Below are 23,614 nucleotides of genomic sequence, written 5' to 3'. Positions count from 1 at the left end.
ATATAGAACAATGTTGTTTATTGCAATTAACTGTCTTTAGATATTATGAGATAATTTAAATTTAATTTAAATTAATGCTCAGATATCACCACTGAATTTGAATCTGAATTTTGAGCAATAAACACTTTTGCCACTACTCCACTGGAATCAGCTCTAAAATAAAACATGTAATGTTCACTATATAACAGAGTAATTTCTGCATTATTTCCTTTGAGTTTTGAATAAAGATATACCAATACTCATCAAGCCAAAATCAAAATCAAGCTGAGGGAGCTTTAAAATAAATAAACAATATTAAGGGTACAGGATAGCTGTATACAACATGTCCCTCAAGACAGAGTTTTAGCATGCCTTGTACAATCATGCAAAGAAATATATACAGCCGTCTCTAAGAAAATATTCTCCATTTCCTGAACTCTAAGTGTAGATGGTGCTGGATTTTATATTTTACCAGGTGCCCTCCCACACATATTTCATCAGGTTAGGGTAGTAACCCTTTCAAAACTATTATAATGTCATCCAGAACACATTGGATTAAGGATAAACTCCAAGGAACATAATAGACCATAATAAAATATATTTACTTATAAGCATACATACTCAAGTTGCACTTTGGTAGGGTTCTATCTTTCTTTTCTACTTAACTAATAGCATATTTTGTCATCATTTGATGAACACCAGGCCAATAATTTGATATTTGGTTTTCCATATACTCTGCAATATTTGCTTTTGCAATGTCAAACTTGATTTACTTTGATGCCTAGGAAAGTGGTTGAATATGACTTGCTAAAATTGACCTTTTCTTACACAATGTGGCATTTAGACTCCAATATTATGATAAAACAGACCACAGTTTCAAATTTATTACTCATCCTGACCTTTGCTTGTAATAGAATATTGTTCTTTATCTTGGGAGAAAAAAAAACTCAACAACAACCATCTCTCCTTCCCTCCCTCTCTCTCTCTCTCTCTCTCTCTCTCTCCCTCCCTCCCTCCCTCCCTCCCCCCCTCTCTCTCTACACCACCACCACCACCACACCACCACCACCAGAGAACATTAATATGCTTTTGAAGAATTCTCACACATTTCTGTGAGTCACCCAATAAATTTCGCAGTGTATTTGTTTATAAAGAAGAAACAGGTCCTAGGCTTTCTTTTTTTTTTTTTAAGTTTGGCATTACTGTATTAGAACTATAATAATCTAGAGCAGTGTTTCCCAAACTTGACCCTTTGAAGATGTATGGACTTCAACTCCCAGAATTCCTCAACCAGGCATACTGGCTGGGGAATTCTGGGAATTGAAGTCCATGCATCTTAAAATAGCCAAGTTTGGGAAACACTGGTCTAGAGGAGAAATTGACAACATTAAATTTATTTTATTTTTAGGAAAATCTCAAAATCCCTCAAATGGCATGTAAAGAATGTTATACCATGCATGGTGTAGTCTTTCATGCATACATTATGGTTCAAACCAATAATTTGTTCTCAGTATAAAAACTGACTTTACTATATTTTCTTACACAACTTCATACTTTTTCCCTCACCAAGCTTGTTTCTATTTTAGCTGGAAGCAGTTATCTTTAAAGTGGTTTTGTTGCTTTGAGCGTGCTAAAAGGTAGCCCCTTCAAATACAAGCTTGTATTTTTAAATTTTTTAAACGATTTGAGTACTTCATGTTATTCAATTCCTATTTCATTTTTTACTGATGCTTCAGAATACCTTCAAGGGGTTTGCCACAAGAAATATTTAAAAATATATCTCAGTTTTAGGCAGAAATAACAAAGATAAAGAAAATAGCAATAGCATCCAAACTTTGATAAGAACCCATAGAAAAGCTGAACCAGTATAGATAGAGTACAACTCCAACTTGAAAATAAAACATTCAAAAACAATTAAAAATAACTTCCTCTAAATCACTGAGGTTTCTGAGATCTCAGGAGACTTGACAGAGCTGGATAGATAGCTGAACCCCAATTTGGAAGGACAACCTATATTAAATTTAGAGCTTAATATTTCAAGTTAGGTAATCAGTAGAAGCAGAGTGCCAATGCATCACCATAGAAATAGAGACTCATCTTGAATGGATGGCATCTGTGGCTTGCCATTTTATTGAAAAGCAATAGAAAGAATATTTGATACACAGATCAGCTTTGAGTCCATATTCAAAATTTGATGGGTAAATTGACTCCCATTTGTATTGGCAGAAGTAGCATTGACCAGAAACTTTCCACTAGCACAAAGAAGAGCAGTTAAAGCTTGTAGTTGACCACATTAAATGAGTTGAGGATTGAGAAAATAAATGAGGCTTAAACAATGTTAGCCTTGCTGTTACTTCATTTGCAGCATTAACCTATCAATATATATTTGGACAGCAAAGACCCTGACTATCAATCAATAAAGGAACGAGTAAATAACATTAATGAATCCTCAGATATCACTTCACTTGCAAATAATCTGCCCACCTGTTAGATTTCCCAATGCTGTTAAATCAACTCTTTGGCTCTTTTCATTAGCCCTGGTTAGTGGCGGATAGCTTGAGCTCAGGAGTTCTGGGCTGCAGTGGGCTATGCCGATCGGGTGTCCTCTCTAAGTTCGGAATCAATATGGTGATCCCTGGGTTCTCTAGGCAATTCAGGCATAGGCACAAAATCCATGCCAGTAGTTATTCGAAAAGGAGACAACCCTGTACTACTGTGTACTGCATTATTATAAGCCACTTCTGTGAACGGTAATAACACCACCCAGTTTTCTTGTTGATAATTTATATAACATCTAATGTACTGTTCCACCATTGTGTTCAATTTTTCAGAGGATCCGTTAGTAGCCAGATGGAAAGCCAAGCTAAGCCCCTGGGACAACCCAATGGACCTCGGGAACTCCTTCCAGAACTTAGCAGTAAATTGGACCCCTCGATCTGATATTATTCTTCGAGGACCCCATGTAGCCTGTAGATGTGCTTCACAAAAAGTTTTGCCATTGGAGAATAAATCAGTGACAGTCCAAATCACTGTGTTTCTTCTGCTTTCCGGACGTTCAACGATAAAGTCCATTGCAATCTCCCCCCATGGTTGCATAGGTCCTGCCACTGCTGGAGAAGACCAGGGGGCTTCCCCGGTCGGGATTTCATGGTGGTACAGGTAGCACAGTTTCTAACATAGTCCTCTATATCGGTTTTCATTCTTGGCCACCAGAATTGCCTTCTAACCAAATGAAGGTTTTTAAGAACCCAAACTGGCCCCCTAGTCAGTTCAGCATTTCAGAAAACCCGAACTCCAATTGAAAACTCCAAGGCAAGTATTTCTCAAAGTTTCATTTATTAGAGTAGATATACTGGCACATCTGGGGAAAACCCGAATCTGAGAGTTCCGGGTTCCCTCAGGAAATGAAAACCGACGTAGAGGATTTCCGCCAGCCTCAGCCTCCGGAATAGCTGGATTACAGGCTCGCACCACCATGCCTGGTAAGTAGCAAGAAGGAACTTGGCCAGATACTCTTTGAGTATCAAGTACATAATATAAAGATTATATATATATATATATAAATCCCAACCTGGCATAAGCCTGATGATGGCAGATGGGATTCTGCCGAAACGTCGCTTCTACCCCTTTTAGGGATATATCCACAATTACACAGGAAGAAACCCGAAATATTAACTATACACACATACATACCCGTGAAAACTTACATAAACAAATATCAAACCTCTACGGGGAGGAGATGTATAAACTTACCAAAACTTATGAGAAGTTAGAGATAAAAAGATCTCGAATACTGTGTGATTTAACATTTTTATGTCAATGTCGTGACCAAAATATAATACCATCTTGCTTTAAATTGAAGTTCCATACCCACACAACATCTATCCAACGTATTCTTAAAAGAACTGAAATGGCATTACTTAGAAATGAAATCCATAGCAAAAGATTCCTATTAGATCAAGTAAACAAGGATCTATTAGCTTCATACTTAAAGATAAGCAATATTATTCACCCCATATTATGGGACAAAATAAAACAGCTTGCCACCTGGAGATCTGAAATAGAAACCACTCATAAAACTTACAGACATTCAAAGAAACTTAAGAAATTAGAACATAAAAAACCTCCAACCACAACACAACATCACTTAAAACAAGTAGTATACAATGCTTCCGATAGAAAATTAACAACAGCAGAAACAAATGTCTTAGCAAAGGGCTTTAATTTTGCAGTGGCACCCAATAAAATTCCAATAGAAACCATCATATGCGAAGTTGAAACCAGCCTAAAGAAACTCAGTGCTGACGATGCTGATAAAGTCAGACATGACGTCACCAACATTCTATGTACTAGTAAACCACCTAAAAGCAACTTATCAAAAGAAGAACAAAAAGCACTGCAAGTTTTAAAAAATGATAATAGCATAATGATATTACCAGCAGATAAAGGCAATGCAACAGTAGTAATGAACACAGTGGACTATGAAAAGAAACTGTCTGACTTACTTCAAGACGCCACATATAAACCCATAAACACAGACCCAACAACATATCTAGAAAAAACCACGAAGATAAAGATAAAATCAAGTACTATAAGTAAAGAAATCCAACAAAAAATTATCCCCAGAGAAAAATCATCAAAATGCCCAAAACTGTATGGCCTCCCAAAAATACACAAAGATGGAATACCTCTCAGACCCATAGTAAGTTCCATAGGCTCACCTTTACAAAATCTAGCCAGATATTTAGCAAAACATCTTCAACCTTACGCAGAATCTGCTGCTTCATATGTACAGAACTCATACCATTTCATACAAATAATAAAAAAGCAACACATAAAAGAAAGTGACCTTCTTGTAAGCTTTGATGTTGTATCACTATTCACACAAATACCTGTCAAAGAAGCCTTGTCATCAATTAAAAACAAATATCAACTACCAAAACATATCACAAACTTAACAGAACATTGTTTATCCAACACATATTTCATACACAGAGGACAGAGATATAAACAAGTAGAAGGTGCACCAATGGGATCACCATTATCACCAGTCATCGCTAATCTTTTCATGGAAGAATTCGAATCCAATGCCTTAGAAAAAACTGTTAACAAACCAAAATTATGGCTCAGATACGTTGATGACACCTTTGTGATCTGGCCACATGGAAGAGATAAATTGGAAAACTTCTTAGTACATTTGAACAGCCTCCATCCCAAAATAAAGTTCACCATGGAGATAGAATCAGAAAACCAGTTACCTTTCCTCGATGTATTAATTTATAAAAAATCTGATGGCACCTTAGGACATACCATCTATCAAAAGAAGACACATACGAACCGCTATCTCAACGCCAAATCACACCACCATCCAGCACAAATAAACTCTGTTGCCAAAACATTAACCACAAGAACTAAACGTCTGGCTGATGAAGCACATTTACAAACTGAATTATATACACTAACTAATGTACTGACATCAAATGGGTTCTGTAGAAATAAAGTCATCAATATGATCAAACATACAACACCAAGACAGAATAAAAAACAACAAGAGGAACAAAACAATGGGAAAGCCATCTTGCCCTATATAAGGGGAACAACAGATAAAATTAGCAAAGTACTACAAAAACACAACATCAAAACCATATTTTGCACAAATAGAAAGATATCGTCCATTCTGAGAAACCCCAAAGACAAAATAGAATTAGAAGATCAAGGCATATATGAAATCCCATGTGCTTCCTGCCCATCAACATACATTGGACAGACCAACAGAAGAATGAGTGTGCGCATCGAGGAACACAAAAACTCAATACAAAAGCAAGAACACACATCATCATTAGTTCAACATATAAATACAACAGGACACAACATTAATTTTAATAAAACAAAAACAGTTGCAAAAATAGAACATCTCAATGGCAGGATAATCAGAGAAGCAATAGAAATGGAAAAAAGACCATATTGCATGAATAAACGGGATGACACTTCACGTCTGCCTACTATTTGGAAACCTGCTCTCATAGATAGACGAATCTTGACACCATATGTGGAACATGGACCAAACATTGCACAAAAAAATCCCAACCAAATCATATTCAAACCAGCCACAAAGATAAAGCCCTGCCACCTAGTGGAGAAAAACCGACCATACACCCGAAGCCAAGCCAATAAACACATACTGGGACTCCCAACCAATCAGAATGAAAAGGTGGAGCCATCCCAGAATACCAGCACCAGATTTGAAATTCCAACGTCAGTTAGTGCAAAATGACTACTGGCATAAGCCTGATGATGGCAGATGGGATTCTGCCGAAACGTCGCTTCTACCCTTTTAGGGATATATCCACAATTACACGGGAAGAAACCCGAAATATTAACTATACACACATACATACCCGTGACAACTTACATAAACATATATATAGATAGATAGATAGATAGATAGATAGATAGATAGATAGATAGATAGATAGATAGATAATAGATATATATATAATAGATATATATATATATATCTTTATATTAAAAATATAAAGATATTTTTTAAAATTGATACAGAACACATATATTGAGTAGACTCTTTAACATCAGCATTTTAAAAAAAATTTGACCCATAGAGCATAAATAATTCTGTCTGCTGAACTTAAAAACTTATGTTTGATTTGTCTTGTGTTTTACAGGGAAAAAAGATAATTACAATACCCAAACATTGTAATTATTTATTTATTTTTCACACTGGAGACAGTAAATTGTAGAGCCAGGCTTCCTTTAGGTAGTTTGACCATAACAATAAATAATATTAGGGTTTAAATTTAAGATCAACATTTTGAACTATGTTGAGAGCTAATGCAATTCAGCAGAGATCTTCCTGCCTTTTTTATTTGTTGTATTGTGGGCCTTTGTGCCAAAGTTGTATATAAAAAGTTATAATAAAAAGTTTACCAATCTAAAAAATTCCATTTGTTAACTGCTAGGTTATGTCTCTTCTCTACTACGCAACACATAAGATAGTTTAATTGCTCTATAAACTTTTAAAGATGTGGAATAAAGAAAAATCTGCAATAAAATTAAATGAGATTTTAAAAGAACAATCCTAAACACTTCTGTCAGTTGATTACTTCATTTTTGTCTTTGTTGGACTGGAAAATAGGGTCAGTATCATAAAACTGCCTTGGCTAACAAATAGTGGAGGTAGCATTTTGTTAAGTTTATAAACTTTATACACACTCACACAGACATGCATGCAGCACACAAAGATCTACAGCTATCTGATCAATGCAAAGAACAATAAATTAACCAATGCATGATTCATTTCTATATTATTTTAAATCGGGCTAGAATGAAACTATAAATACAACAATAATTTTCCCTATTTCTCCTTTTTGACAAATGTTAAGAATAATGTAAAGAATACAGTTCAGTGCCCATAGAGTATTGTTATTTTTTTAGCTAATAAACTGTTATTTTTAACTAATAAAGTGCTAAATTTATTACTATGGTATTTCATATAATCTCATGATTTATCAGAAAATTCAACTGGAATATAAAAGATATAAAATAGTTCTTAAAGACACACTTTTAAATAAGGTTACAGTACATTTGTGGGAACTTATTAAAACTGAACAATAGCATTAGCTTTCAGCTTTGGAAGTCATAGCACTGCTTCCTAGCACTGCCACTAGCACTAGTAATAGCACTTAGACTTATATACCGCTTTACAGTGCTTTACAGCCCTCTCTAAGTGGTTTACAGAGTCAGCATATTGCCCCCAACAATTTTGGGTCCTCATTTTACCCACCTCAGAAGAATGGAAGGCTGAATCAACCTTGAGCCTGGTGAAATTTGAATTGCCAAATTGCAGGCAGCCTGCAGTCAGCAGAAATAGCCTGCAGTACTGCACTCTAACCACTGCACCACCATGGCTCAACAATGTTAGATAATTTATTAAAACTGAACAATGTTATATAGAAACATTTAAAATAAACTTTATTTCACTAAACAGTCAAGAGGAGGGGTTTTTTTTCACCACAATTCAAGGAAATAAAGGTCACATATTGCCTTGGAAAATCTTAAATATAATCAATTTTTTTCTTTATTAGATATTACTCCATATCTGTCTTCATTTTTAAAGAGTTATAGACAAAAATTCAAAGATCTTGTCTTACATTAGATGTCTTTGTGTCGGGGTTAGTATTAACAACTGCTTGCTGAGGAGCATGCTTATACGAACTCGTTTCCTGAATTACTATCCTTCTTTTCTTCTATCATTAATTGTTGTTCACTAGCAAAGACAAGATCAATATTTTATGCTTGCATTGTATTTTGCAATGGGAAAGATAAAAGACAGGAATTATATGGTAATGACAATGGCATGAAGAAAATGGTTCCTTTCCCAGCATCTGGCACAAAGGAGTGACATCAGAGCAGGTTTTGACCAGTTCTGGAGAACCGGTAGTGGAAATTTTGAGTAGTTCAGAGAACTGGTAGTAAAAATGCTGACTGGCCCCGCCCCATCTATTCTCTGCCTCCCAAGTCCCAGCTGATCGGGAGGAAATGGTGATTTTGCAGTAACCTTCCCCTGGAATGGGGAGAGAATGGAGATTTTACAGTTTCCTTCCCCCAGGAGTGGGGAGGGAATGGGGATTTTGCAGTAATCTTTCCCTGGAGTGGAAAGGGAATGGATATTTTACAGTATCCTTCCCCTGCCATGCCCACCAAGCCACGCCCACCAAGCAATGCCATGCCCATCAAGCCACACCCACAGAACCGGTAGTAAAGGATTTTGAAACCCACCACAGAACCAGTAGTAAAGAATTTTGAAACCCACCACTGATGGACATGACAAAATTGAAGTGTTAATGGGCAATAATATAGCATATGTTTTTTGTATGACCATATGAATTCGGTGGAATGAGTGGGCTTAAGGGAAAATATTTAATAGGAGGTTGACAGTAGCACAAAGCATGTGAACTCTACTAGTTGTTATGTGCTGCTTTCTCCAGTCCATGAAACCTCATTTAAAAAAAATAATCATAATGATGAGAAAACCAAACAGAATTATATGGAATATAAATAGATAGGGCTAATAGATAAGGGATAATAGCAAAAATTTGATGGCTTATTTTAATAGCTATTACCAAAAAAGTTCCAGACCATGATTTCAGCATAAAACCATCACAAGGCAGGATGGCCCATACTTTGGTGAATAGGATTTTGCCATCTTATATTTTCTTTTTTGAAGGCTTCAAAAGTCATGCCAAGTAATATAATCATATCCCCAGGTGAGTGGGGGCAATTCTGGGGAGCAAAAGATACAATAAATATCATCAACGTTTAGGAAACCTATCTCTAACTTTTAATGTTCAAACAGTTCAGAAACCTATGTTGCTGAAAACTAGTAGTTTTAAAGGTATAATTCTGGGGTGGTTTGGGAGTTCCAAAATTTCCCACTTCTGCACAAGGAATATTTTTTTAAAAAATTGTCATAGTACTTCTTGGTGAATTCAATCCTATTATTGCACATACTATCTCTTTTGATAAAATTGTTTTTAATGATAATCAGACCTACATATAAAGAATAGAAAATTATAATACTTGAATAGTTTACTTGGGAAACACCAATAGCAATTTTTAATTATTTCAGTTGGAAAGTACATAATATAATGAATAAAATGCCTATTAAATTAACCTAAAAAATAAACATTTGGCTAGAGTGAAGAGTTTGGTTGACAGATTTAAACAATGTTCAGAATCTTAATTTCTAGTTTACATTAACTTGCCTAAGACTATCAACAACAGGGAGAAGAATTTATTTTAGAAACATTGGTTTTAATGCTATTGGCTTTCCAGATGATTTTAAAATTAAGATAAAGCAATGTGGAAAATCCTAAAGAGTATGGAAGAGAAGGCAATTTGGGAAATTTTTATGGAGTCTCTTATTCTGTTTAATAGTGTTTTCACACTGAGATTCATAAAGAAAGTCTTTATGACATCTTCAGTGTTGTGTGTTCTTATTTCTAAAGACACTGAGGACACAAATGCAAATAACAATTGTTATAATTTACCTTCTAAAGAAAAATCTGCACTCAACCATTTGTTCATACACTTATGTTTTACTTATCCAGTTCAAAATGCAGCTATCCAGCCTAGGTTTGAGTTGCAGAAAAATTAAAGTAGGATACACACAATGCATGATAGCTTGTTCTGTGCTTATGGCTCTAAAACACTATAGTTCCTACAAACTTTTTTATATTTATAACAGTCCCATTTTGGAAACTTCCCCATCTACTGACACTTTTTCACTATAGGTAGTTTTCAATTTACAACCACAATTTGGACCAGAATCTGGATTGCTGAGTGAAGCAATCGTTAAGTGGGATGTCCTCATGACTGCTTTGCTCAATGATCAATATCAGCACTTCCAGATGCGGAATGGGACTTTTCGGCTCAAACTCTTGGTGCTGCCTGTTCCTCCACCAGGGGTTTACCTCTACGTTATCATGCCTCGGCACTTTGGTCCACGGCCCCTCCGTCCCAGTCCCTTCGCTGCGGCCCATTCGTCGCACTACAGTTCGCGTTGGGCTTTTGGGCGCAGAGGACAGTTCGAAGCCAGCCAATTGGTGCAGGGACTCGGGGACTTTGGGAGTAAAGCGGGGGCTGTAGTTCAGAGGGAGGCTTTGTCAGTTCAGAGCCTCCCGAGGCGGCTGAGAGCAGCGTGGGGGAGGGATCCAGATACAAAAGATGGAGGACGGGGGCGGGGGGCTGTAGAGATTCCCAGGGCTTCTCCCTGTGGAAGAGGGGGCTGGGAGGCGGCAAAGGTATTTTGTTAGTAGTACTTGGGGATCTTCCCCCCACCCCAGCCAAGAGTCGCTCGCCGGTCAGTTCAGCGCCTCCTGAGGCTGCCGAGAGCAGCGAGGTGGGGGTGGGGGAGGGAGGCTGTAGAGGTTAGAGCAGGGGCTGCAGTTCAGAGGGAGGCTTAGAAGGAAAAGGAAGGAGAGGGGTGGAAACTCCCTTATACTTGATCCTGCCTCCCTGACACCGAATGGAAAGAGAAGAGCGGGAGGGGGGAGGGAAAGAAAAAGAGAATGAAAAGAAAGAGATTAGACTGATAAGGCTAATGAGGAGTTCTCTATCCATTTTGCAGGAAGACACAAATCTAATTAGGAAGCCGGGATGATATTTTTTGACGTTTCTGACTGTATAAAAAGGAGTTACACCTTCTTTCCGGTGTAGCCTCCGTTTAAGTTTCTTGTTTGGCATTTATGAGCTTAAACGTATTATTATTGGACCTTACAGATGGAAATGAAGAGGAGTGAGGAGCAACACTAATTCCAATCACTTATCCTTTTCTCTTTCTCTGCTCATGTTCCTTTCCAGCTCCCCGTTGAATTCCAGGGAAAGACTGTCCACCCTGACCTGGGGCTCTAGCCCTCCCAGGGATGTTTGGGGAAAGGAACGGGAGCAGAGAAAGAGAAAAGGATAAGCAATTGGAATTAGGGTTTTCCTCACTCCTCTTCATTTCCATCTGTAAGGTCCAATAATAATATGTTTAAGCTCATAAATGGCAAACAAGAAACTTAAACGGAGACTACACTACAGAGAAAGTGTAACTCCTTTTTATACAGTCAGAAACGTCATAAAATAACATCCTGGCTTCCTAATTAGATTTGTGTATTCCTGCAAAAAGGATAGAACACTCCTCATTAGCCTTATCAGTCTAATCTCTTTCCTTTGGCCATTTCGTCCCCTGGTGTGACGGGAACAGTTCAAAACTGAGATACATTCTCAGGTGGGGAGGCTCTGGTCAAAGGTGAGACATATGTTTTGACAAATGCCAGGTACTTCACTCCCAGAAACCTGGGAGAAGCAGAGAGGAAACGAAGAGGTGGGGATGGGGGTTAGAAGAGACCAGGGCTCTTGGGACAGGTGGGTCTTCAGAAACCAGGAGAAGGAAAAGCAAAAGATCTTCAGAAACCAGAAGGAAAAGCAAAAGATCAGGCCAGCCATTCCCGCCAGCTGGTTGCAAAATCCCCAGCTGATGGATCCCTCATCTTCTACAGCCCTTCTCCCCCCCGCGCTGCTCTTGGCTGTGTCGGGAGGCTCCGAACTGACAGGTCAGGGGCTCCTGGCCGGGGCGGCGTGGGGATGGGAGTTTCAAAGCACTACTAAGCACTACTAACTAGGGCAACCCCGGTCGGGGTAGAAATACCTTTGCCGCCTCCCAGCCCGCTCTTACACAGGGAGAAGCCCTGAGAACCTCTACAGCCCCCCCCCCATTTTTTTTTGGCTGGATCCCTCCCCAGCACTCCTCTCGGCTGCCTCGGGAGGCTCCGAACTGATAGAGCCTCCCTCTGAAGTGCAGTCCCCGCTCTACTCCCAAAGCCCCCGGGTCCCTGCACCAATTGGCTGGCTTCAAACTGTCCTTTGCGCCCAAAAGCCCAACGTGAACTGTACTGCGACATATGGGCCGCGGCGAAGGGATTGGGATGGGGGGGCCATGGCCCAAAGTGCCAAGGCGTAATAACACGGAGGCGAAACCCTGGTGGAGAAACAGGCAGCAGCAAGAGTTCGAGCCGAAAAGTCCCAGACCCCTTCCAGATGAGGGTGTTAAGCAATCTCTCAGTTTGTTAAGTGGATGGAATGCAAGTGCTTCCTGCTAAGTTCAAATTGCCTCTGTGTACAGAAGAGAATTGCTATGGTGAACTATAAGAACAGAAGTGAGATATTCATGATCTGAGCTACATTTCTCCACCCCACTGGAGGAATTCATCTCCCTTATGTGCATGAAAGAGAACTGCTCTTGCAGGCTGCAGAAATATAGGTCAGATCCCAAAGGAAGGAAAAGATCTAAGCTCTGTTTCTACAGCCCTTCAAAAGAGTTCCCCTCATATTGATATTCATGGTCAAGGCTTGACCTGTGGAGACAAAAGTACCCTGTTTCCCCCAAAATAAGATTTCCCTTGATAATAAGCCCAATCAGGCTTTTGAACACATGGCAATAAGGCCAAACACTTATTTCAGGGTTCAAAAAAATATAAGACAGGGTCTTATTTTCAGGGAAACACGGTGTAGGCATCAACATTACTTGGGTCTATAAAATTCCCATCTTATACAGGTTAAAAGAATTCCATGAGATGGATTCTTTCTGTATTTAGAGGTTTTTTCAAGAAAAAAAATGATTGTTCTCTATGTTTACATCTACTGTATGGTCAAGAATCTCATTTCACAAATGGATGCATCTTGTATTGAGATGTTATATTCTGGGATTATCAATTGAGAACAAGGGTTGGTGGGCTTCAGTGCTGACTATACTTGAATTGGAAGGGAACTTAGAGGTCTTCTAGTCCAACTCCCTGCTCAAGCAGGAGACCCTATATCATTCCAGATAAGTGGGTCTCAAGTATGGAATGTTTTCCAGGGAATTGGAGGATGAAAGAGTTATTCCCTTTCTACTAAAACATACCTATATATATATTAAATCTTGCAGTTCAAAGAAGACACTCTATTGTTAAATTCATCTGTGGCTATGGAGGTGGCTTTGCAATCTGCAAAATCAGAGTTTAGCACACTGGGGGCATGGGAAATCCATTGTGAGTGTTATTCTGTAATGCTGGTTATAGCTTTCTATCAGATTTTGGTGGCGCCAGGGCCGGATTTTCCTATAGGCTAACTAGGCTTCAGCCTAGGGCCTCAAGATCAAGAGGGGCCTACATTCAAATTGTTAGCAAAATTAAAATTACACTTTCACTATAGGCAAAAGGGCCTCATAAGTGGAATAGCCTAGGGCCTCTTTTCATCTAAATCCGGCCCTGGGTGGCGCCTGTCTTCAAAGCTGGATGTTACAATAGCATAGGGATAGGCTGATAGGTGATGGAAGGATGTCATAAAGTCAGTGTCCCTTGAGCCTTAGATACACTGAGTACCGTATTTTTCTGAGTATAAGACACAACTTTTTCTCCCAAAAAAGAAGGTAAAAATCTGGGTGCGTCTTATACTCTGAATGTAGCCCTGCCCAGCCTCACAAACAGAGATTTCAGAGGCTGAAAGAAGCCTCTGAAAGAAGCTTCAGAAAAAAAAATATCTGAAAGGCTTTTATCTAAAATAATATGGCAAGCAACAAAAGAAGAATCAGTAAAGGTTCTAACCAAACTATGCTAACAAATCTAGAGAATGACACAATAACCAACAGATCGTAAGAGATTAATCTATATACCAATATCAAAGAAAGGAGACAACAGAGTACAGATAGTCCTTCAGAATAAAAGCCTCCAAACAGAGCTTCAGAAAAAAAGCCTTTTTTTCTGAAGCTCTGTTTTGGAGGCTTTCAGAGGCAGAAAAAAAAAGCAAGGCACAGAGCTCACAACCAACAAACCTGTTGTGCTAAAATTCACCTCTGACAACAGCTGATTGGGGGTATTCTGAGAGGCCAATCCACCCACCAATCAGCTTTTTTCTTATTTTCCTCCCCAAAAACTAAGGTGAATCTTGTACTCCAGTGCATCTTATACTCCGAAAAATACGGTAGACAAGGATCCAGAAACCGTGCCAATATAATTCTGTGCTAGTGAAATTAACTTGAGTCATTTATTTCATACCATAGACCAACTGTAAAGATTTGTTGTTGCTGTTTAATATAAAATATAATCCTGGGTAGTAAAATAAAAGATAAACAATAGGAAATTAAATAAATGCAAGCACTTAGTACAACACATTGTAGAACTTCAATAATGTTTAATTAGAAATAAACATCGAAATAGGAAAAATAGGGCTGCAAGTATGTCTCTGTTTTTCATTTGTAGAATATTGGAGTAAACTCAGTTCAATACACAAAGTATAAAATTTCTAGAATTTGGAGACAGCTTCATTATATTTTTGCCTTCCAGCTTTTGCAAGTTAAATGTAACATAAAAGATGTTTGTGCTGTCTTCCAGATGTCAGTAGTGACCTTGAAGAAAACATTTAGGAAAATATGCAAAACGTGCCTGCATCTCTTGTAGGTTGTAAAAGAATGACACCACAGGAGGTCATCAATATTCAATAGAGTAAGAGGATAAAGCAACTATGTAAGAAAAACACTAGCAGGATTTTGTTCTGATTTCTGGTGGTTGAAAGTGAGAGAAAACACAAGGATGTAATCATTTTCTTGAAAGGCAGCAATCACTATTGTATATTTAGCTGCAATACTCTTTTAAGCATATGATTGTTTATTCAGATATTCATAAGAACCTTGTTTTCTTCATCAGTTGTATACCAATAGAAAATCAGTTAAACGTAATATGCTATGAAAAAGGAGACCAAAGTAAAAGAAAAACAATGCAGGTATTCCCATTTCTACTAGATAATTAAAATATGACCTACAGTCAGGTCCAGAAATATTGGGACATTGACACAATTCTAACATCTTTGGCTCTATACACCACCACAATGGAGTTGGAATGAAACAAACACAATGTGCGTTAACTGCAGACTGTCAACTTTAATTTGAGGGTATGTACATCCAACTCAGGTGAACGGTGTAGGACTTACAGCAGTTTGTATATGTGCCTCCCACTTGTTAAGGGACCAAAAGTAATGGGACAATTGGCTTCTCAGCTGTTCGATGGCCAGGTGTGTGATATTCCCTCATTACCCCAATTACAATGTGCACATAAAAGGCCCAGAGTTCATTTCAAGTGTGCTATTTGCATTTGGAATCTGTTGCTGTCAACTCTCAAGATGAGATCCAAAGAGCTGTCACTATCAGTGAAGCAAGCCATCATTAGGCTGAAGAAACAAAACAAACCCATCAGAGAGATAGCAAGAACATTAGGCGTGGCCAAAACAACTGTTTGAAACATTCTCAAAAAGAAGGAATGCACTGGTGAGCCCAGCAAAGACCTGGGAGACCACGGAAAACAAGTGTGGTGGATGACCGAAGAATTCTTTCCCTGGTGAAGAAAACACCCTTCACAGCAGTTGGCCAGATCAAGAACACTCTCCAGGAGGTAGGTGTATGTGTGTCGAAGTCAACAATCAAGAGAAGACTTCACCAGAGTGAATACAGAGGGTTCACCACAAGATGTAAACCATTGGTGAGCCTCAAAAACAGGAAGGCCAGATTAGAGTTTGCCAAACAACATCTAACAAAGCCTTCACAGTTCTGGAACAAGATCCTATGGACAGATGAGACCAAGATCAATTTGTACCAGAGTGATGGGAAGAGAAGAGTATGGAGAAGGAAAGGAATTGCTCATGATCCTAAGCATACTACCTCATCAGTGAAGCATGGTGGTGGTAGTGTCATGGCGTGGGCATGTATGGCTGCCAATGGAACTGGTTCTCTTGTATATATTGATGATGTGACTGCTGACAAAAGCAGAGGATGAATTCTGAAGTGTTTCGGGCAATATTATCTGCTCACATTCAGCCCAATGCTGCAGAACTCATTGGACGGCGCTTCACAGTGCAGATGGACAATGACCCAAAGCATACTGCAAAAGCAACCAAAGAGTTTTTGAAGGGACAGAAGTGGAATGTTATGCAATGGCCAAGTCAATCACCTGACCTGAATCCCATTGAGCATGCATTTCACTTGCTGAAGACAAAACTGAAGGGAAAATGCCCCAAGAACAAGCAGGAACTGAAGACAGTTGCAGTAGAGGCCTGGCAGAGCATCACCAGGGATGAAACCCAGCGTCTGGTGATGTCTATGCATTCCAGACTTCAGGCTGTGATTGACTGCAAAGGATTTGCAACCAAGTATTAAGATGGGAAAGTTTGATTTATGATTATTATTCTGTCCCATTACTTTTGGTCCCTTAACAAGTGGGAGGCACATATGCAAACTGCTGTAAATCCTACACCGTTCACCTGAGTTGGATGTACATACCCTCAAATTAAAGCTGACAGTCTGCAGTTAACGCACATTGTGTTTGTTTCATTCCAACTCCATTGTGGTGGTGTATAGAGCCAAAGATGTTAGAATTGTGTCGATGTCCCAATATTTCTGGACCTGACTGTATATTTTTTAATTACCGATAATCCATAGTTTAAAATGATAAAGCCACCTGAATCTTTGCAGTGTACAGATTAAAAGCAGATACAATATCTAAACTGTAGCAGTAAATATGACCCAGGTACAGCCATACCCTAACTAAAGCAGATACAATAAACCACATGGGCACACTCTGATCTTTCCCATGACTTTGGGGGGGGGGGATTTTAGAGGTCAATTAAAGTCATGTGGGGTTGGGACAATCTGAACCTGCATGCTATTGCAAAGGCCGCAGTAGAAAAGGCACACTTTCTAACAGGCAGAAATAACGAGATGGAGGTGATTCTCAGAGAGCCAGAGCTTTATACAACATCTTTGGTTGAATTTGAAACTCACTGGTAACCAATACAGCTTTCACAGTGAGGTGTTACATAAGCACACAATATGCCTATAACTACTCGCACAAGTGTGATTTGGCCAGCTGTAGCTTCCAACTCCGCTTCAAAGCAATCCCATATAGAGCATGCTACAATAATCCACACATGAGAAGATAAGACATAACTCATTACAGGAAGGAATTCTTGGTTGTCAATTAGTGCAAATCCTCTACCAGATGAATCACTGAAAACTTTTTTGGCCACAGCTACTTTCTGACAGAAGCTATGAATCCAAGAGGTTGTTCAAACTCTGTATCACTTCTGTATGAGGAAGTGCTAATTCCAACATTTATTTATTTATTTATTTATTTATTTATTTATTTATTTATTTATTTATTTATTTATTTATTTATTACATGTATTTATATGCCGCCATTCTCCCGAAGGACTCAGGGCAGCGAACACAAGTTAAGAAACAAGTACAATAAAATCATAATTTAATCCAAATAATTAATTAGTAGTAAATAATAAAGCCTGGAATCAGTCTCAGCCTATTTGTTTGAAAAGCCATATTTATATAGGCTTTTCAGATTTTAAAGGTTTAAGGCATTTCAAATACAGTCCTAAAGGACACATTTATTTTTGTTTGAAGGTCCTTGTCCTGAAAATGAAGCATCATTTTGAATCCAGAAGAACTTACCAATTGCTTTCAAGTCACAAATATTTCCTTTGGGATAAATTGGTTGAGAAGATGGTATATGTAGCTCATGTTCTTTGAGGAGACTGATTATTTTGATCTCTATGAGTCTGGACTAGTTTTTGGACAGATTAAGGTAGAGAGGCCCACATTCATTATCTCTAACTGCTTGATCAGTATTAACTCCTGGAGCACATCTATAATTAGGTTAGATGTACTTTATTATAGTGGTTTTATTCTTAGTTACAGTGATGGTTTTAGGATGTGATATTGGGTGACTTACTTTGGAAGCTAGGTAGTTCAATACCATAAAGCATTGTTTTACCTCTTTTGCTATTTAATATTTAGATTATTGCTGGGGGTGGTTATCAGACATTTTGAGACTGTCATTAATATTCTGATGACATTCAGTTCAAATACAATAAGACTGTTAATTAGTGTCTTTAATGGCATGATATAGTGATAAGGGCAACAAAGCAATTCAGAAGTAACAGGTTCATACCTTGGGGCTGTTCTTAGACTTATAATTAAACCCAAGTGGTTTTAATTGCTAGGGTACCTATTACCAGTAAGTTAGTTCTTACTACTGTCATTGATCATGGTTTTGGAGATTTACAAAGTGAACAAGCAATCCCATATTCTTGATTGTAAATTCAGTTCCTGGGGGACCTTGGGAAAGATGTTGTTGAGTACTGCTCCTGGCTGGTGAACTCCTTTTTTATTTTAATTAGCTATTTGGCTTAGTTATTTTAGCTCAAAGGAAGCCAAGGCCATTCGTCTGTTAGAATTTTAAAAGCTTTTTGCCTTTTGGATTACAGAAATGAACTGAACAAATTGAAGATAAGATAACAAATCATTTTAACAGGAGTTGCTTGGTGTCTTGCAGGGGAAACAGTCATTAAGGACTGATAAATGAAACAAAATGTTTTATCAGTATTTTTTTAAAAAAAAATCTCTTGTAGACATTTTAATCTATTTTAGCAGTCTGATTTTAATGTTAGAAAATAGACAAATTGCTCAGATTTTTACCAGATTTTGAGCTTAATACCTGTTTGCTATGATATCAAACACTCAGCAGGATAGAAAACTCAATCCAGTACTAGAGCCTAAATCATCCAAAAGAAAAAGAGATGTGTCTATAGGTTTCTTAATTGTTAGACATCAGTTCTTGCACACTGTTTCTGCCAGAAATTTCAGGTGCCTAACCTTAATCTTGTGCTGAAAAAAGCATCACCTTGAATGAAGAACCTTAATCTAGTGCCAGAAAAGATAAGAAAGTTCAGTCCCTGGACCTGATATGTTCATTGACATTAAGTTTCTGCCTGTTATTACTGATGCAATTTTGAAATCACCGACTTTTGATTGGAAATATCTTACAATTGAAAAGCAGCTTTCATCCAATCAGAATTTTGATTTAGTGTCCTCTTATTTAAGAACTGTGAAATCAACAACATTTGTTCTACTCCTATAAAATCAGGCAAGGAGCATTCCAAGGAAGAAAAAATAAAATTATAAAGAATATTGCCTTTCCAAAGTTTGGTACTAAAATAAATTTAAACAAGCTTTTTCATTTACCCTATGACAATAATAACCAACGTAAAATAAGCAAATCTGATAAGGCGATTGGAAAATGAGGAATAACATAGCAACTTTTCCATCTGGACAGACCTGTTACATTGGCATCCTTCAGTCTCAAGAGACTATGCTCTTGAAGTATTGTGCTCTGGAAAGAGGTCCTAAAACAGCATCTAGTGTGACTAAAAAAGCCAATTCGAGAGTGGCAATCCCTTCCACACTGAGGGCAGATACATTCTGTCCCCTGCCCAGCCCCCAGATTTCGCTGGTTTTGGAACTGCCTCTTTGCCTCAGCCTGCCAAACAAGTGTCTCTTCGAATTGGAGAAGGCCATGCTACATCTGAACGATTGGAGGTCAAGGTTTCCCAGTTGTTAATGTCCATTCCCAGGGCCTTTAGATCCCTCTTGCAGATATCCTTATATCGCAGCTGTGGTCTCCCTCTGAGGAGCTTTCCCTGCACTAATTCTCCATACAGGAAAGTTTTCTGAATCTGACCATCAGCCATTCTCATGACATGCCCCAGCCAGCGTAGACGTCACTATTTCAATAGTGTATACATGCTAGAAATTCCAGCACGTTTCAAGACTACACTATTTGGAACTTTGTCCTGCCAGGTGATGCCAAGAATTCGTCGGAAACAGCACATATGAAAGGTGTTCAACTTTCTCTCCTGCCATGCGTAAAGGGTCCAAGACTCACTGCAGTACAAGAGTGTGCTCAGGACGCAGGCTCTGTAGACCTGGATCTTTGTATCTTCCGTCAGCTTCTTATTAAGCCATACTATCTTTGTAAGTTTGGAAAATGTAGTGGCTGCTTTACCAATACGTTTATTCAGTTCAGTATCTAAAGAGAGAGTCTCAGCGATAGTTGAGCCGAGGTACACAAAGTCATGGATGACCTCCAGTTCTTGTGCAGAGATTGTAAATACAGGGAGGTGAATCCACATCCTGACCCATAACTTGTGTTTTTTTCAGGCTGATTGTTAGTCCAAAGTCTTGGCAAGCCTTGCTAAAACTGTCCATAAGTTGTTGAAGGTCTTCAGCAGAGTGAGCAGTGACGGCATCATCATCAGCGAAGAAGAAATCCCGTAAGCATTTCAGCTGGACTTTAGACTTTGCTCTCAATCTAGAGAGATTAAAGAGTTTTCCATCTGATCTGGTCCGGAGGTAAATACCTTCTGTTGCAGTTCCAAAAGCATGTTTCAGCATGACAGCAAAAAAGATTCCGAATAAAGTTGGCGTGAGGACACAGCCCTGCTTCACTCCACTTCGAATATCAAAGGAATCTGATGTTAAGCCATCAAAAACTACAGTGCTCTTCATTTCCTCATGAAAGGACCTGAGGATGTTGAGGAGATGAGGTGGACATCCAAACTTGGGGAGAATTTTATAAAGGCCTCCCTGCTAACCAAGTCAAAAGCCTTCGTAAGATCTATGAAGGCTACAAAAAGTGGCCGTCTTTGTTCCCTGCATTTCTCCTGCAACTGTCTAAGGGAAAATACCATATCCAGTAGTGGACCTGTTGGCTCGAAATCCTCACTGTGATTCTGGATAGACTCTCTCTGCAAGCACCTGGAGCCTCTTCAGTACGACATGGGCAAGCAGCTTCCCTACAACATTAAGAAGAGAAATGCCATGGTAGTTGTTATAGTCACCCCTATTACCTTTGTTCTTGTACAGTGTGACAATATTTGCATCCTTCCTGTCCTGTGGTACTCCACCTTCCCTCCAACAAAGACAGAAGATTTCATGCAGTTCAGTGGAGATGTTCTCTTTGCAGCACTTCAGAACTTTGGCAGGGATGTTATCTTTCCTGGGTGCCTTGCCAGAGGCAAGGGAATCCAGGGCCGTATTTTGTTCTTCTAAAGTTGGTTCAATGTCAAGCTCCTCCAAGACAGGCAGGCACTCAATGTTTTTTAATGCTTCTTTAGTTACCACATTTTCTCTGGAATATAACTCAGAGTAGTGCTGCACCCAGCGTGCCATCTGCTGTGCTTGGTCCTGGATAACCTCACCTGTAACAGACTTCAGAGGGACAGATTTCTTCTCTGTTGGAACTAAAGCCTGCTTGATGCCATCATAGATCCCCTTGATGTTGCCTGTGTCAGCTGCTATCTGGATCCGAGAGCAAAGCTGCAGCCAGACCTGTGGAGGCATGAAAGGTGTATTTGACCCCCAAATTATTTAATATTTACTTTAATGATTTAGAATAATTTCTAAATTTGGTGAAGGGTAACTTTCCTTCACTTAGTCATAGAAGATTATGCTTGCTGTTCATTCAAGAATGGATCTCAAATAATATTTAACAGATTTTTTTTTAATATTGTAGGTACAATTTCTTTCAAATAAATTGAGACAAATCTAGAGTCTTGATCTTTGACAGGAAATGCTGGTTCTGAATGGTAGAGCAGGCTAGATGCTTTTTGTATCATGGCTTAATGTTTCCCAATTCTCTGTCCTGGTCAATACACTATTGTTTTATTCTTTTGAAGCTAGAAGCCACCTTATTTGTGCTTCTGCCTTTTTTTTCCTGTTCAAATGATGCTATTTTCCAGTTATAGTTAGTTTGGGAACATTTTTTGATTTAAATATATTTTTGCCTAAAGAAGGGCACTTGATTATTCAGAAACACATTCCTGGATAGGATAAATTTATCCAATTGGCTTTCAAGTGTATAGCACAAAGCTGACCTGACCACATTACCATTCAAATGTAGCTTATCATCAAAATAACTTCTGAGTATACATAGTGTTGCAATTATTCAAAGATGAACTTTTCCTTTTTGATTCATAATTATCTGCCATGATCAAAAACGTAGATCTTTTTGAACAAACATTTATATTTAGCCAGTCACAGTAATATAGATCCATATGCCCAGTTTGACTTTAATCCAACTAACTTCACTTTTCAGTATCACATCAGGTACCACTTATGAATGGATCCACTGCAGAGTAAGTAAGCTATATGATCTCAAATGATCTTAGTGAGCTGGAACAATGAAAGTTTTGATGATAGTGATTTTTTACATTTTAACTATTTAATTCTTTGCATTTGGTAGAGCTATGACAAACTGGAGGGGTTTTTTTTTGTTTTTTTTTTACAAAAAATAACTTGCTGTGTTTTTTAACCATTTAACTTCCAGACATTTATTCTAGGGTGGTTTAAAAAAATAAAATCTTGTTTTATAAATAACTGAACTCAGAATAATATGCTACTGAAACTCCCAGGTTGCTTTAATCCTATTAGTAATAGGTGCACTGCATCATTTGCATATTTCTGTGTGCTTATTCGATAGCTTCAGGAGATGTTGCTCGTACTTATTTTGTCCATAAGAGAATTGATATACAAATTAAACGTCAGTGGATATCTGTCTTACTTCTCTTTGAGCTATACTCTTTTTTTTTAACTAGAGTCACATACTATAGCAAACCACTATTCAGAATTTTCATAGAATACTTTGAGGTCTATTTAAATCATTCTCATTCCTAGACAGTGATATGTGGCTATAATTATTATTGTACAGTTAGACTTATATTTAAATTATATATGGAAATGTTCTTGTACTGAACCTGGTGTCTATAATGGGTGCAGAATGTGATTTCCATATATTAGGCTATACACATCTTACACTATTGTTGAAACAACTGCATGGGTGCTAATTAGCTATTGAACCAAATTCAAAATCTGGTGATGGCATATAACTTGGGGATCAGTGCATCTCTTTTTAAGATTGTCAGAAGAGGATCTCCTTGCATAATGTATGCCTAGAGGAACAGTGTTCTGTGTTAGTTATATATGGCCGAGGCTTCTCTGCAATAGGTATTGTTCTGAAATTGTTCTGGTATTGTTACTATAACTTTTAGGTATCAGATAAAGACATACTATATAAATGCTACAATAATTATTGCTTCTTGCTTTTTTCTATACCTTTTTAATAGCAATATTAATTTTATATTCTTTTAATTGTATTATATTGTTATATTTTAATTGTTATATTGTCAACTTTTCTGC

General features: G+C 38.2%; 1 long non-coding RNA gene across 3 annotated transcripts in view; it reads right to left on the bottom strand.

Annotated features, from left to right (window-relative positions):
- The window catches only part of LOC117654599 (uncharacterized), a 59,924-nt gene extending 38,237 nt beyond the window's left edge, over window positions 1-21,687 (bottom strand). Inside the window, exon 1 of one of the 3 annotated variants that reach the window (XR_004588339.3) lies at window positions 21,619-21,687. This is a non-coding gene — a long non-coding RNA (uncharacterized LOC117654599). Of the gene's footprint in view, window positions 1-8,147; window positions 9,987-10,469; window positions 10,861-21,618 lie in introns of those variants that run through there. The other 2 variants (XR_015729151.1, XR_004588338.3) reach the window with 2 other exon arrangements.
- Between the last annotated feature and the right edge of the window lie 1,927 nt (window positions 21,688-23,614).

This window comes from Pantherophis guttatus, chromosome 8, assembly GCF_059756535.1.
Source record: "Pantherophis guttatus breed Tessera chromosome 8, ASM5975653v1, whole genome shotgun sequence".
Lineage (NCBI taxonomy): Eukaryota > Metazoa > Chordata > Lepidosauria > Squamata > Colubridae > Pantherophis > Pantherophis guttatus.
This window is presented reverse-complemented; position numbering and strand designations above follow the sequence as displayed.